Here is a 15252-nt window from a genome sequence, read left to right as displayed (position 1 = left end):
TATATATTAAGTTATATTATATTTAAGCGTCAATATTTAAATAATATAATTATATATCACATAAAATCCTTATTATAAATCAAACAGAGATATTTCTATCATCTTTTTCATATTTTCATTTTTTTAGATAATTCAACATTATACTGCTAATATATAAAGTTAGCTGAAGACAAATTGCTGCATTTTACATAGACAATTTTTTTGCAACTTTACTTTTCCTCTAGTTTTGCGCAAATTATGTATTAAAAGTAAAACCGCAATTGGTTTCGCGTCGACGTCATCGGAACCTGCTTCTGGACATTGACGTTTGCACGATCCTGTATTTTGCATCAATCCTCGGCATTGATTCCACTGTTCAATCGTCACTTCTGTGCGTCACGCATTCATGTACATTACGCACGTATGAGCGATCGTGCGTACAGTCGAGTGATCGTTCAGAGAAAGATCTTTCGAGAGAAAATACCATACATGTGATCGCTTTTTATGACTTTCTAAAGATTCAACTGCGTACGGTCCAACCTATATATTCGCCGACATAGTGCTGCGTTCGATGGATGCGTGAGGAATTGTGATAAATATTGATGATAAGTATTTAACAACGACGATAAGTATTTAACATCGTCAGCATTATTAAGAACTTGATCTGCATAATAGCACGATGTGTACATGAGCGCATGCGGAAATAGAAAAATGTTGACTTTGCGTACTATTACACAGCGTTGCATAACGGAAGTTGAATAGAGACCTAGAAATTCGATTCTTCTTAATTAGCAGCCGTGAGATCATTCAAACAAGATGATATATGGCCTTCGAAAAACTTATTAATTGAATGCAAAATAAAAAATACGATGCTGTTATTTAAAGCAGGAAAATATGTTTTTTCTCGGGAAGATAGGCTTTGAATATTTAACATATGTATTCGATTCAAAACAATGAAAAAAATTCCATAAAAATTCAAGAAGAATAATGTACTTTGGTACAGACAGATGAATTCGACGAGATCAATACGGAAGAGACAATGCTCAGAACTTCCTGACATTCATTTTAACATTCAAGGTCTTACAATCGACAATACTTGATTGAAACTTATCAAAAATCAAATAAAAAAAAGACGGACAAAAATTTACAGTTAATGGACGATAATTTCACAACGACTGCCGATTTAGCAATACGCTAAAGAAAAACATCTCTTCCTCAGACGTCATTCATGTACGCCGCGGTCGACGTCACAAGTCGCGTTACTTGGAGGCACGAATAGCTGGGAAACTCCCCGAGTGGCCGAGTTGAATTCTCTGGCAACTTCCTTAACGGACAATCCAGGTTCGAAGTGTGGATTCCCGGACTGGGAGTTTCCAACAGTAATCATTTCATCATCTTCGCCCAGCGAAAGAATCGTTCAATAATCGCGACTCGTGAATCACATTCCAAATAATGTGATAATCCAATGCATACATTACTTTCACTCCGCATTCATTAACATAGTTTTATTTTCTAGAGGAAGTGTGTACAGATTTAATGCTCCACGCATATAAAAAAGAAATAATTACGTGACGTATGTGATCAAGCATATAAACAAACTGAATAAATTGTTTTTATTGGAAATTAAATTTTTTTAAAAACAATAAAAATGCAAGAAACACGAAAAACAATAAAAATGCAAAAACACGAATGCTTAGTTCTAGTTTTCTTATTTTCGATTCAACAGTTAAAAATGGAAATTTATTTATAAAAATACAGGAAGAAGTTTAATATTTTAATTATTTTCAAGATAGCATAAAATAAAATTTTAAAATAGCATAATAAATTACAAAAAAATATCACCTCAGAAATCTATGCAAAAAACGAGAAAAAGATAGGAATTTGAGATAGGAATTTAAAGACTTTAATCTAATATTCTGTTTCATATATAACTCGATTTAGCGCTTTTTATTTATCTTGATTAAAAATTAATAAAAGATAAAATTGATTAAAAATTAATTAAAGATAAAATTAGATGTAATAATTAAAATTAATGATGTGATTAAAATTAGATATATTGTATTATATCTTCTAACATTTTATTGCCTTTGTTAAATAAAAATAGTTTAGAATTCTTTTCACATTAACACTCAAGAATGTTTGCATAATGTAATCTCTTTCATTAATTGATAACCTTTATCGCGAAATGCTTCTAGCGATCTTGGAAATAAAAAGATTAACTATATCTCTACTCTCTCTTTCGAAATAAAATATTACAAAATTAGTAACAAAAGAAAAATAACAATTAAATGATTCAGCAAGTATAATTAAGAACGTATAAATTAAGAGTACAATTAATTATTTAGAAATACACACATATAAATAATTGTAAGCAACTATTGAAAATATTTAAAACAACTACAGTTTCATTAAAAATATTTTAAATGTCTTGATTACGTATATGAATTTTGTCTTATTGAAGATTCAGTATGTATTTTCCGATCATAAAAACTCGATCAATAATTAATTTCGTATTAATTATGATTGAATAAGTAACTCGACGCAAATGAGTCATTAAAGAGTCTTTGGCCACGACTTAAATTATTGTCACGCGGAGCAAATTCTAAGGACAATAGGATTGATTGTCTCCGGAATTACGTTTCACGTTGTGAAATCCTTGTGACTGAGGCCATTCGAATGTCTATGATCTTATAATTAAAATGTTCCAATTTATCGCATGCCAAACATCCAACATATTATCTTCAATATAAATATATTAATTTATATATTTTAACACAATATACCTTTACTCGATTGTGTATATATATAAAATAAAACATAAAAAATATATAATATAATAAAAATATAATATTATATTTTAAATATAATATAATATTATATAAACGTGATTAAAAAATTTGTAAATTGATAGAAACAAAGTTTGTAGTTTGTCCATCTCGAATTATAGAACTGAATTTTATAGAATCGATTTATATTACACTTTATGAAAAACAACTTTTATTCAACAAAGCGTGTCAGAGATACGGAAATATTTCAGTATTTTAAACAGCACGTGAACGTGTGTATATACATATAATATCTGTGTGTATATATAGTATACAATACACAGTAACCTACACACCATCATTATACCAAAACATGAGACGCAATCTTACTTTCATGTATCAAGGCCGCCTCACGTGTCCGGAGACGAAGTGGTACTTGCTCTACGTCAAGACTACGTAGTTAAGATCTAGATCATAATCAAGTATTTAGTAAATTCTGAATTGATAAATTCGGCGAATTAGAGCGAGGAAGCGTAAAAAAAGATTAAAAAATAGCCACAATAAATAAACGACAAACGTAGATAATTTAAATTAATGCATACTTTTAAGTTATTACATTAATATATATTTAAAGATGATATTTATCATAGAACTGATAAAACATGTCTTTTGAATTTGCAACTAAGGAATGCAAAAGCAAATATTGCATTATGTTATTCATATTGTAATTTGTATAAAACGATAGATTTGAGATAAACTTTATAAAAAAAAATTGTATTATGTCGCATAAGCATTTTAATAAAGATCAATAGAATAATTGTCATATTTTTACATTAGTACGGACATTGTACTGATTGTCCAATTAGTAGCGCACTAATTCACACATATGCGAGACATATAATATATATATCCGGTAATTGAAGCATTTTATACTTGTGCTTTTTGTTAAGGGTTAGCGGAGACGTATTATCGCCAATCTTATGTTATATTTCTAAGAAAAATGCGATAAAAATATTATTTACTGAATATTGCATAAGTTAAATGAAAGTGCTCGGTCTGCGTGGAGTAAAAACTTTTGCATTTAATTAATTGCATTTATTTATAAATGAGAAAAAGATTAGTATTATAAACTTAAACACAAGACATCGACATCGGATATGCAATCACATGAATATAATTTATCGTATAAATTTATTAAAAACATCTCGCCTAAGAGAGGTTTGCAACACCAATATGTCATGTATTAGTAAAAGAGATATACAATTTATAAATTTATTATTATACGACTTTTATATAAATTCCCGCGATGTAAAACAGAAAACGCTAACTGATCTGTCTTAATCATCGATAAATGTGCGAAGATGATAATGTTAGAAATGAAGAAAATCTTATTATCTGTCATTAAATTATTTAAAACATCCTTTAACATTTCTTGAATAAAATAGAAAAAACAAATATTTGGACACATATATTTTAAGATAAAGATTCATATTTGATAGTTTGAATTAAAAATATAATTAATTTAATGTTGCGTATATAGTAAACGAGAGAATATCTAATATCTTTTCAGCGTATTTGGAATTTCTAAAAAGAAAAAAAGTTGTAGTAATTAATATCAATGAATTAATATCAATGAATCTTAATCTTAATTAATTGAATTAATTCTGTACTCTTTTTCAAAATTAAATAAAGAATATTATTTTCTTCTATTCGCTATTAAAAACATATTTTTACATAATATATATATTTACGGATAATTATCGAGTTATCGCAAAAGAAAAGAGGGAAAAATTAGTTATAACAATTTTTTAATTTTGTTTTCCTTTTCTCATCGAATATATTTGAGGATCAACAAAAAATATAATTTAAACAAATAGTAAATTTTTCTTATACCTCTCTTTCCTAGTCTTTGTCTTAAGTTATATGCAACAAAATGACCAATATCTTTAGTAATGTAATAAAGAATATAATTATGTACTTAGCTATAGGTTTCTTCAGTAGGAAATTAAATGTGTCACATTTCTCATTATAGGATAATTTCATTTTGTAGATATAATGTTGCTTAACTGAATCATTAATGCTTGGAATTACCGTTATTTTATGGAAGATCCCCAAAAGTACCTTTCGAGAACTCAATTTTAGAACATAGCGATACTTTACAATACAAATATTTCTAATAAATAATTAAAATCCAATAAGAGACTCTAAATAATTATATGTAACATCTAACTTTTATTATTTCTTTTTTTAAACAAGTTCAAAAGATTATCTATTGTAATAGATACTAACTTACAATATTAAATTATTTACAATATTAAGATTATTTACAATATTAAAAATTAAAAGGTAATCATATTTGACGAAAATAGTAAGTCAAAAATCACGAAAAATATATCTATTAATTATATTTATTAATTAAATAAAAAGATGCATATTATATTTATTTTATTATATTAAATGTATAGTCAGTAGCATCTTTTCATCTTTTGAGTAAACAAAGGCAAAATATTTTTATTACATCTGCGAGTTGTGAGGTAATTCTTGTTTGTATTATACTTATATCTACTAATAAAGAATTGGATGTTACGTAGTATATTAGTTAATCGCGAAGTTAATATTTTTATGTAAAGAATCGCAACATATATATTGATCGTCTAAGATATATAGATGCAGCAAAATATATAAATATGTTGCATAAAACTCTATAATCATGACTCATACTTTAGTAAATATATTAAGTATATGCAAGTTTAAATATATTCAAGTATAAATTTATAAAGGAAAAATTTTATCAATGGCAACTAAATTTATTGTTTCTTTTTCACAGCAAAAAATAGCAAAATGTTTTAATGCTGTCTATAGAAATACTTTCTTATCTTACCTATCTTATCTTAACTAACTCTCTCTCACTTTCTTTAGCTTTCTTAATATTTCTAAAATAATATAATATAATTTATTTAGGTTAACACTATATGATATCTAAAAATTCATTCTGTATCTATATATACAATACATATATATATATTTTTTTTTATATAGATATCAACTATCTCTTTCCAGTTAAAAGAAATTTTGTTGCTTGAAAAGAAGATGTTCAAATAGTTCATAATAGTTTCACAATAGTTATAAATATTTATTTTTATAATTACGGTTATTAGTCTCTATCAATGTCGATAATTATCATATGCTAATGAGTGCTCGGGCAATATATTACATAGTAGCCGAGTAATAAAGCCCTTAATGTACATAGATCGATTATAAACAAACCTTGTTGCGATTTCGCCGATGTTTCACAAGTGATGTAAGGATTCGATTATACTAATTATCGCAATAATAAAGTCATTAAATAGCTATTTTAATTGCCACGATATTATCTTGTAAATAATAGAGAATGCATTTGCTAACTCTTTCAAGGCGACAACTTAATTTGTAGATTAAATTTATTTAATAATTAATAATTGAATCACATGTACATGTACATGTATTTTGCAATTTTACTTATTGTTCGTAGTGGGTGGAGATAATTAATCTCTAACATTATCATAATGTTTTGCCACGATTAAAGTGAATAACATAGTATATTTGCAACTCACATACTGATGGGTTATGTACTTTACATGCTAGGAATTTACATATTGTATGCAATTCTAGCATCGTACTCATCCAGATATGCAGAAAATTGATACAGAAAAAGTGAGTGTTATTAATGCAGACGCGCAATATTGCATCGCATAATTATCATACAGTATTTCACTTTTATTAGATAAGCCAGAATTATCATAAAACGACGGAGATAGCCACGATGCATTATTATTCGCTAAATGTACAAGCAAATTGGTTAGTACTCATAATCTGTATTAAAAATCAAATGCCATCGATACACGATATCGTAAAAAAAAGATGTGTGAAGAAACTGATTGCGCATAATTATGCTAAGATTAATATTCATCATTAGGGGCGTGTTGAGCGGATAAAGTTGCATATCTTCATTTCATTATATGTATGTATATCGCGAAACAATCGCAAATAGATCTAACGAAGACGTAATCGATCTTTATTTAACCGATTCAGTAAATAGACTTGTTTTGATCGTTTTTATCAGAAATATTCCGTCTGTGGTTTATAAATCTCTATATAATAGAGTTTACGTAATTGCGATTATACAATTAAGGAAATAACAACTGAAAGCGTTTTGATCGGAAATCCCGATGATAGTGCTCAATTGATAATTAATGCTGTATCGAACGCTCTAAATTAATTAAAAATTATCACACACACATATATATATATGTAATTGTATATATGTAGGTGCATAATTGCAATAGATGTACTCTACAAAACATATATTTATAAAAATGTTAAAAAGCACGCAATTGATTTATATATTAGCATATATTTTTCTAAATCATAATTACTTGTGCGATTACTTTTTCAATTATTTATATGATCAAATAATGCGTGAAAAAAAATTGTTGACGTTTCTTGCTAATTTATATATTAATATAAAATATTACGAATCATCTGTTTGGTGTAGAATGATTTTACCATAATATAATTACATTACTTAATTACATTAATTTAACAATATTAATTTTAATTGTATTTCATATATATATATATATATATATATATATATATGTATATATATATATATATATTTATTTATTTATTTATTTATTTATTTATAAATACACTATAGTAGTAGAAATTATAAACAAATAATTCAGAATTGTATGACAATATCTTGTAAAAAAAGAAACGAAATAGATTTATTCGGACGCATTGTCTTTCCAGTAAATTGTAAGTTGCGTACAAGGCCAATTTGAAAGGATACGAACGAATGAAGAATAAAACTTTGGCAATGTCATAAATCGTTGCAAAATCGCGAATAAAAAAATAGCGAAAATAAGCACGAGTCTGTATCTACGCGATTCGTTCATAAAGGAAACGCAAATACTCCCGTAAGTTTTTTACAAAAGAAATCGAACTTTTTCTTGATTGAGATTTGCCGGGTTCAATGTCTCTCCTTCTTTTTTTATCCGGATTCGACATGCGTGACGACGCAATGGTCGATTAATCAGAGCGACGAGTGCACTGATAAAGTCGTTGATTACTCACAACGTCGCGAAACAGAAAGCAATTCGACCTCGGCCGGAACCAAATCCAAGGACCAATTATCCGGTGACGGCCGCGCAAATCGTTTTGCGATCTCATCTGGACGATCTAGAGTCAATGACAACAGTAGAGCTGGTTTCGTATTGCCAACCAATATTTCTATAATTGATTCGTTCCGGACCGCACACTCGACAGGATAAAGCGATTTTTATCCGCAAACCGTTGCCGCTGTTTACGGCAATTGTGCGAAAGCTTTAACATAATAGAATAAAGACACTCTTTTAGATATGTGTAGCATACGGATAACATTAAATGTAATAATGTAATCGTATATTTTATCCTAATTTATAATTATAATAAAAATTAGATATGATTTCTATAATTTTCTATAATTTTTATTTAAAAAATCGGAGAGATGAGAGAGAGAGAGAGAGAGAGAGAGAGAGAGAGAGAAAGAAACGACAGTTTTAACAATTAATTAAAAAATATTTTTGAAAATGCTTGAATCTTAAAAATATAAATAAAATTTAAGCGCTATTCATATGTCTTTTGCAATCAATTAAAAAGTTATATATATGCTATGAATATAAATCTTTGTAATAAGAGTTTATAGCAAAAGTGCAAAGAGATTGCATTAATGATAAAAGATTGTTGAAGTTCTCTAAGGTGTTTATATATCAACAGTAAAAGATTAACGTACGTGTTTTCTAACTGTGCTATCAAAATGGGAATCTTTAAAAAAAAATCTTCTATTGCATTTATCTTAGACATACATGTTAATTTTTCTAATTAAATATAAATTGCTTTATTACAATGCAACAAGTGACACGTGTCGTTGATCATAGTTTCTACATCTCAAGACACATGATAGAATCTCATCAGATATATCCGTAAGAGATCTAAGAGATCTGACATTATCATTTGTGGGACAAAATAGTATTTTTTTAAATAATATTTCTTAAAATAATGGTCATATATATTTGAAACTATAAAGCATTATATTAAAAATTTTAAATATCTAATTACATTATTTACATTTTATGGAATCTTCACGTTTATATCTTCTATTTATTTCTTCTATCTATCTATTTATTTCTTCTGTATAATAACACAACATGTGTAACAAGCACATGTGTAATTCTTTGCTGTGCATTTTTCGATCTTTATATTTAATGAATGATGTTTAAGCAATACAAATGCGCTTAGAATTAAAATGTCTTATTATATAATAGGTTATATGTTGATCGTGTCAGGTAATTGCAATAATTAGAAGTTATTAGATACAATAATATAGTTATTTGTCAAGTGTATTAGAAATTATTAGAGACGTCTATATTCGATAATTGCATTGGCCATAAGCTGGGTGTTAAAGTAATCGATGTTTAATTCAACAAGTGATTTTGTTCCAAGATGTGGTGAAAGATTTCGCAATTTGTATTTTTCTATTAATTATTCTTACTAACATCTCATCTTTTGCAGTTTATCTTTTCAAACTCTTGGTAACCATTAGGTTCATGCGAAGGAATGGAGGAAAGTATCGATCCAAGAGTCAATAGCCAGGAAAACAGCACGGATAAATTCCTGTAAGCGATACTATCAAGCGATTATTGTATCTTATTAATTAACTTAACATACAGTCGTAAGATTGTGAAATTCAAAGATTTTATCCTGGTAAACAACGGAATGCGTTTAAATGCGCTCTCATTCAGATACGCACTTCATCGGAATCTTCTTGTTTATCTACTCGCATTCACAAAAATCCTCTTAAATAGAATAATGTGACGTTTGTATTTAATTCGTCGCATACTTGCGAAGAAAAAAGAATACAGAAAAAATGAACTGGATCTCCTTGTGTGTATAATCATTTTTACGTGGCTTTTTGTTATATTTCCCTTTCCTGATAGCAATCTGACAGTTATATCAATCCTCGATAATCGTTCGCGTGTACTCATCAAACTCTTATATCTTACATGGTAATCATATGCAAAAAAGCATCATTTTATAAATCGTTTTTATTTACTCAAGAATATACGTAATAGAAATGAATAATACTTCAATATATAATTTCAAATTCTTAGAATCTTGCAATAATTTCCTTGTATAATCTTAGAAAATAGCTTTATAAATATTATTGTAATTATTAAGATATTTATCTTAATAATTAGAAAAAAAATAAATCAAAATATATCATTAAATAAATTACCAAATACATGTTTAAGAAAAGATATTATTTTTAATAGAAATTTTATTTTTTTTCTTAGAAATCCATACATAATAAAATTAAAAAAAAATAAATTTGATATATATGAACACGCCAATCAAATTATTTCTGCTGTCAAAAACTGCAATAATATATATTTTTAGAAAAGATTCTCTCTCGTTTGATACACATATACATAAGCACACAAAAATTAAATTTCGTAAGATGAAAAAATTAATATTAAATTAAATATCATCTCTTGTCAAAATTAAGAGAAAATCTGAAACATCATTTCATCAAAATTATCGAGAGCACAAAAGTGATATTCATTTGGAACGAATAAAAAATCTAATGGAAACATTTTGGCGAAGTTTTGCGAATCGTGGAAACGTCTTTATGAACAAATTCGCACGTACGATCGATAGCTCTTCGATTCTATAACGCAGGAAGTCGCTCTGAGAGTGACGGGCCAACAATGAGCGTGCCAATGGCACGAGGGACACTCTGTCAGACCACTGAGAGGATTTTAATAATTACGAGGGCTCGCTATATATCGTCCAGCGTGTTCATCGATAACAGCGAAGTGTTCGAAAACGAGCGACCTGCGATCTGCGTCTATGCGTATCTGTGCAATTTAACTAACCGATAGCCAGCATAATCTGCCGAGAGTTTAGGATTCGTTCCATGAAGGATTCACGCGAGAGCAATCTATAGCCCCTTTGTGTGAAATCGATCCAGCATAAACTATTAAGATTGCCCGATGTTACAATATCACTAAAATTTTAATTTGTTCTATATTTGCATAAAAAATAAATTGCTCTTGTGGGTTACATACATTCTTGTGTGTATTTTATAGAATATATATTTTGTCATCAAATTATTTAATTTACATTTTTATAACATTACATATAACGCAACTTAATATAAAATAATAAAAATTACATGTTATATATGTGTTCATTCAAACTTTTCTTTGTTACATATTTTCGTTTGTAATAAACAAATATGTTTTTGGTAATTGTATGTTCGCTCGATTGATTTTGTTAATCTTCAAAAGAATCGAACTGAGGGCATTGCAAAAATTTTTTCCCTTCTATACGCTTCCAATCAATCAACAAGATTTGCTTCTAACAATAAGTTAAGTTTTGCTAGCGATTTATTACACGTGTACTAATTATGTTATGTTATATCTGTGATTGTAGGATACATAATTCCCTTTCGGTTGATTAAATGATAAATCAAGTCAGATAAATCATTTGCTGTCGCGATCAAAACGCAATAGAACTTTTACACATTTGTAAAAGGGAAAAGCCATATTCATATTAATCTTTGAGATAAAATACATAAAAGAAACAGAATTAGAAATAGAATTAGAATTAGAGAGAGAATTAGAATATATGCCTCGTGTATCAAGAATTTTAATAAAAAAGACTGATATTACTTAGATATCAGTTTAGCAAAGATAAAATTATTTCATCATAGTCTAATGGATAATTATTTTTATATTTCGTGTTCTGTTGCTTTATCCTTCTCGTTGCCGTATTTTTCTCGTTGCCTTATCTTTCTCGTTGTGTGCTATCAAAACTTGTAAATTGCGACTTATAGTTAATAATGAATATTAATCGACAATAATAAAAGAAATCGTAGGCCATCCCAGTTGCGGGAAGAGACCCAACGAGTTCAAGGAAAGTTCATCCAAGGAGAAATTCTATTATTCCTTTACATCGCACGTAATCAGTCAAAAGTCACCGAAGCGTGCCAGCTTTGTCATTACACTGACAATGACGCACCTCGATCACGTCTAATTCGCAAGTGTGTCTGAGAACGTTATTAGATAGGTGTGTAAGCAATGTCCTTGCGCATTACTGACATTCGTGGCTTTCAAAAACATCAGATATCATTTCTTAATACTATCGAGTTATGACATACATAGATGTAATATCTTACATTTATTATACAATTATAAGTATATATATTTGAAAAAAAAAGAAATATATATATATATATATTACTTCTGCATTTTTTATACTATTTGATAGTAAAAATCACGCAAGAACACCTCCATCAGAACATAATGTATCTTTGAAATATTTTCGCAATTCGATCATAATTTCAAAAAGAAAGATGTTGTTGAGCCTGCGAAATGCGACACATTTTACGGTCGGGAACCCCCGCTAAGAGCCGATATATCTCGCACGGATTCACGTTGAGGGATCTTCGCTTTACGTGCTAGGGAACGCTTATTCTAGATAAGTGGCCGCATCCAAGTTTTCTGATATACAGCGATAGTCACCACCATTTCCTTACATCCTTTAACGCAAAATCTTGTGCTTATAATGTAATGCGTGACGATATAAAGCACGAGCATGAGTTTAATTAAATAGTGATTTCCTTCATAAAGTAATATACGCTAAATGTTTTGTTTAGTCTCTAAAATAATCAAAATCGTTGTCCCAAAACGGAATTTGTTTAATTTAATTTAATTTAATTTAGTTTAATTTAATTTAATTTAAAATCAATTCTTAGTCAAACTTTATTTGAAGAAATATAATAATCATATATGTATAAAAAAATGCGATAATAGAGAATGATATCTCTGATATTTTAGAATATTTTCATCAATTTTAACTTTTAACATTTTTCTCAATAAATCTATATTTGCATATATCATTTAATATGACAACAGCCATATACTTCTATACAAAAGATTGTAATCACATAGGTAAGCAAGTAGGTTGGTCTTCGTGACTAATATAACGATCGATCTTTAAATAACAGTTTATTTGGAACGAAAATGTCACGGTAAAGATGTCACGATATAGTTATCGAAATCTTAATTTAAAGAGAGAAAAAGAATTATTATTGATTATTTCTTTGATATGATTGTAACATTGTGCAAGTATATTCTGTCGCAATAGTTATGAACGATTTATGTGTATGGAGAGTCTTTTTATTAATACGACGGGTAAATCGTGCCAGTGAAAAAAATGATTATATATATATATATATATATGTGTGTGTGTGTGTGTGTGTGTGTGTGTGTGTGTGTGTGTGTGTGTGTGTGTGTGTGTGTGTGTGTGTGTGTGTGTGTGTGTATATAATCGAAATTAATTAATAAAAGATGTTTTTAACGAAAGCGTGACGCAACTATAAATTTATTTTGTTTACCTAAATAATTTGCTCCAATCAATTAAAATCAGATAATTATAATTTATGGTTTATTTGTAATTATTCTCTATTTGTAATTATTCTCTATTTATATTCATTCTCTTATTCATATATTTATTTATTTGGAAGTATTTTATTAAATCCTGGGAGCCTTATTTAAAGCATGACGGATTGACAAGAATGGATACTTGTCATGCGACGTTATAGCAAGTTAAATTATACATGTTGATAGTATATATACGTATATAGAGATCGTGATATAACGACTCACGTGTAGTACATATGCTTGACGTCCTTGCAAATCTCGAGTGAAAATGTAGACAACGTAAGATTTAAATCAATCTTCAATTATTGTAATTATTTTGGATGCATGCAACATACACCATTGGCGGTTGCGGTTTCTTCTATTGCAGAAATTTCTAATGTAAAACTGAACAATTGACTACATTTGATTTATATATATCACGATTAATATATATCTGATAATATTTTTTATGTTAGAATTATATGTATATTATTTTAATGTTATTCTAATGAGATATTCCTATGTAACTATAATTTTAATTATAATTATTATAATTTGAAAATCATCAAATATAATTTTCTGACACATACATCTCTTTTCTTTCTTAATATTGATTATATAATTTAGTGATATTAATTTTGATATTATTTTCTCTTTTTTATTAGACTTATTTTGGCTTTTCAAAAGTGAAATTAAATCATCTTGGCTATAACTTGGTGCATCTATTAAAAGAATAAAGAGATTAAAATTGGTCTAAGGATCAATGCTCGTGATATTTACGTCTGTATAGAGACAAATATATCCGATTTATCTGTTTTATGATGGTTATTTTCGCAATATTACATTAGGATAATTTGAATATTTTGCGACATATTTTAACTTTCGTGTAAAGTGTGTCGACTGTTTTCTAAATGGGAACTAATAAGATATTTTTTTTACATAATATCAAAAATAAAATCTGCTAAAAATTTCTTGTGCATATAACCTTTTATATTAATAATATGATGAAAATAAAATCAAAATTATTTTTGCAAATTTTTTTATGTTTGAAATAGATATAGATAAGGCGTGTTTTTATGTGTCTATAAATTTTATTTTATTTTATTTTACTAACCTAAATTAATTTTTATTATAAATTAAAGTTAGTAATAAATTTGATTATAAATTCAGACTTTTCGAAAACATACAATATATTGTTTGTAGTAAAGAGACAGACATATCGGAAACGGGTGAGTCGTCGTGTGAGTTGACGTGCAATTGCATTCTCCGTATCTTAACGTTCCGATTCTAGGAAACTTATCAAGGTTTTCTATAAAAATCCAATCACTCAAGGAAGTGCGCGATGAAGTTTCGATATCGAGTAAAACTAGGTAAAACCCGCAGTTTCCCTTATCGATCCGGTGAGTTTTTGCACCCAATGCAATACATTGCATAGTCCAAGATCAAACACGATAGCAGAATTGTAGACGTCGTGTGATTTCCCGTATGTGTGACCGTTACGCGATGTTTTATAAATATGTAAGATAAATACGTAAGATAAATGTAAGACGCTTCCACGTGTAAAAATTAATTTGCGATTTGATACGATTTGATAGGTATTTATCAGATCGGGAATTTTGCGATTTTACATAGTTATTACGATCATAATTTTGCATAATTATGAAATTGCACAACGAAATTTTTTTAATGCAAAAAATATTGTTTTGATTTTCATAAATGTTATTGGAATATTATGGAATATTTTAGATATATCTCTTTTTGTAAATAAAAAATTACGAAAACTCTTAAGGATTAACTGATGAATATTACTTCACGTAATAATCAATTAAATAGAACGTTTTCTTGATATGCAGTTAAGAAATCTATCATATTTTCATAAACCATATATACCTGCTTATGTGTATGATTGCGTGAAATGAATTAATTGCATTTAACTTTATAATTTACTTTCACGTTTCTCTTTCTTTCTCATTATTTAATAATCCCAAACACTTTGTAAC

This window comes from Camponotus vicinus, unplaced genomic scaffold, assembly GCF_025532165.1.
Source record: "Camponotus vicinus isolate PSW18456_S1 unplaced genomic scaffold, iyCamVici1.0 SCAF_2, whole genome shotgun sequence".
In the NCBI taxonomy this organism is placed as follows: Eukaryota; Metazoa; Arthropoda; class Insecta; order Hymenoptera; family Formicidae; genus Camponotus; species Camponotus vicinus.
Note: the sequence above shows the minus strand (reverse complement) of the source record.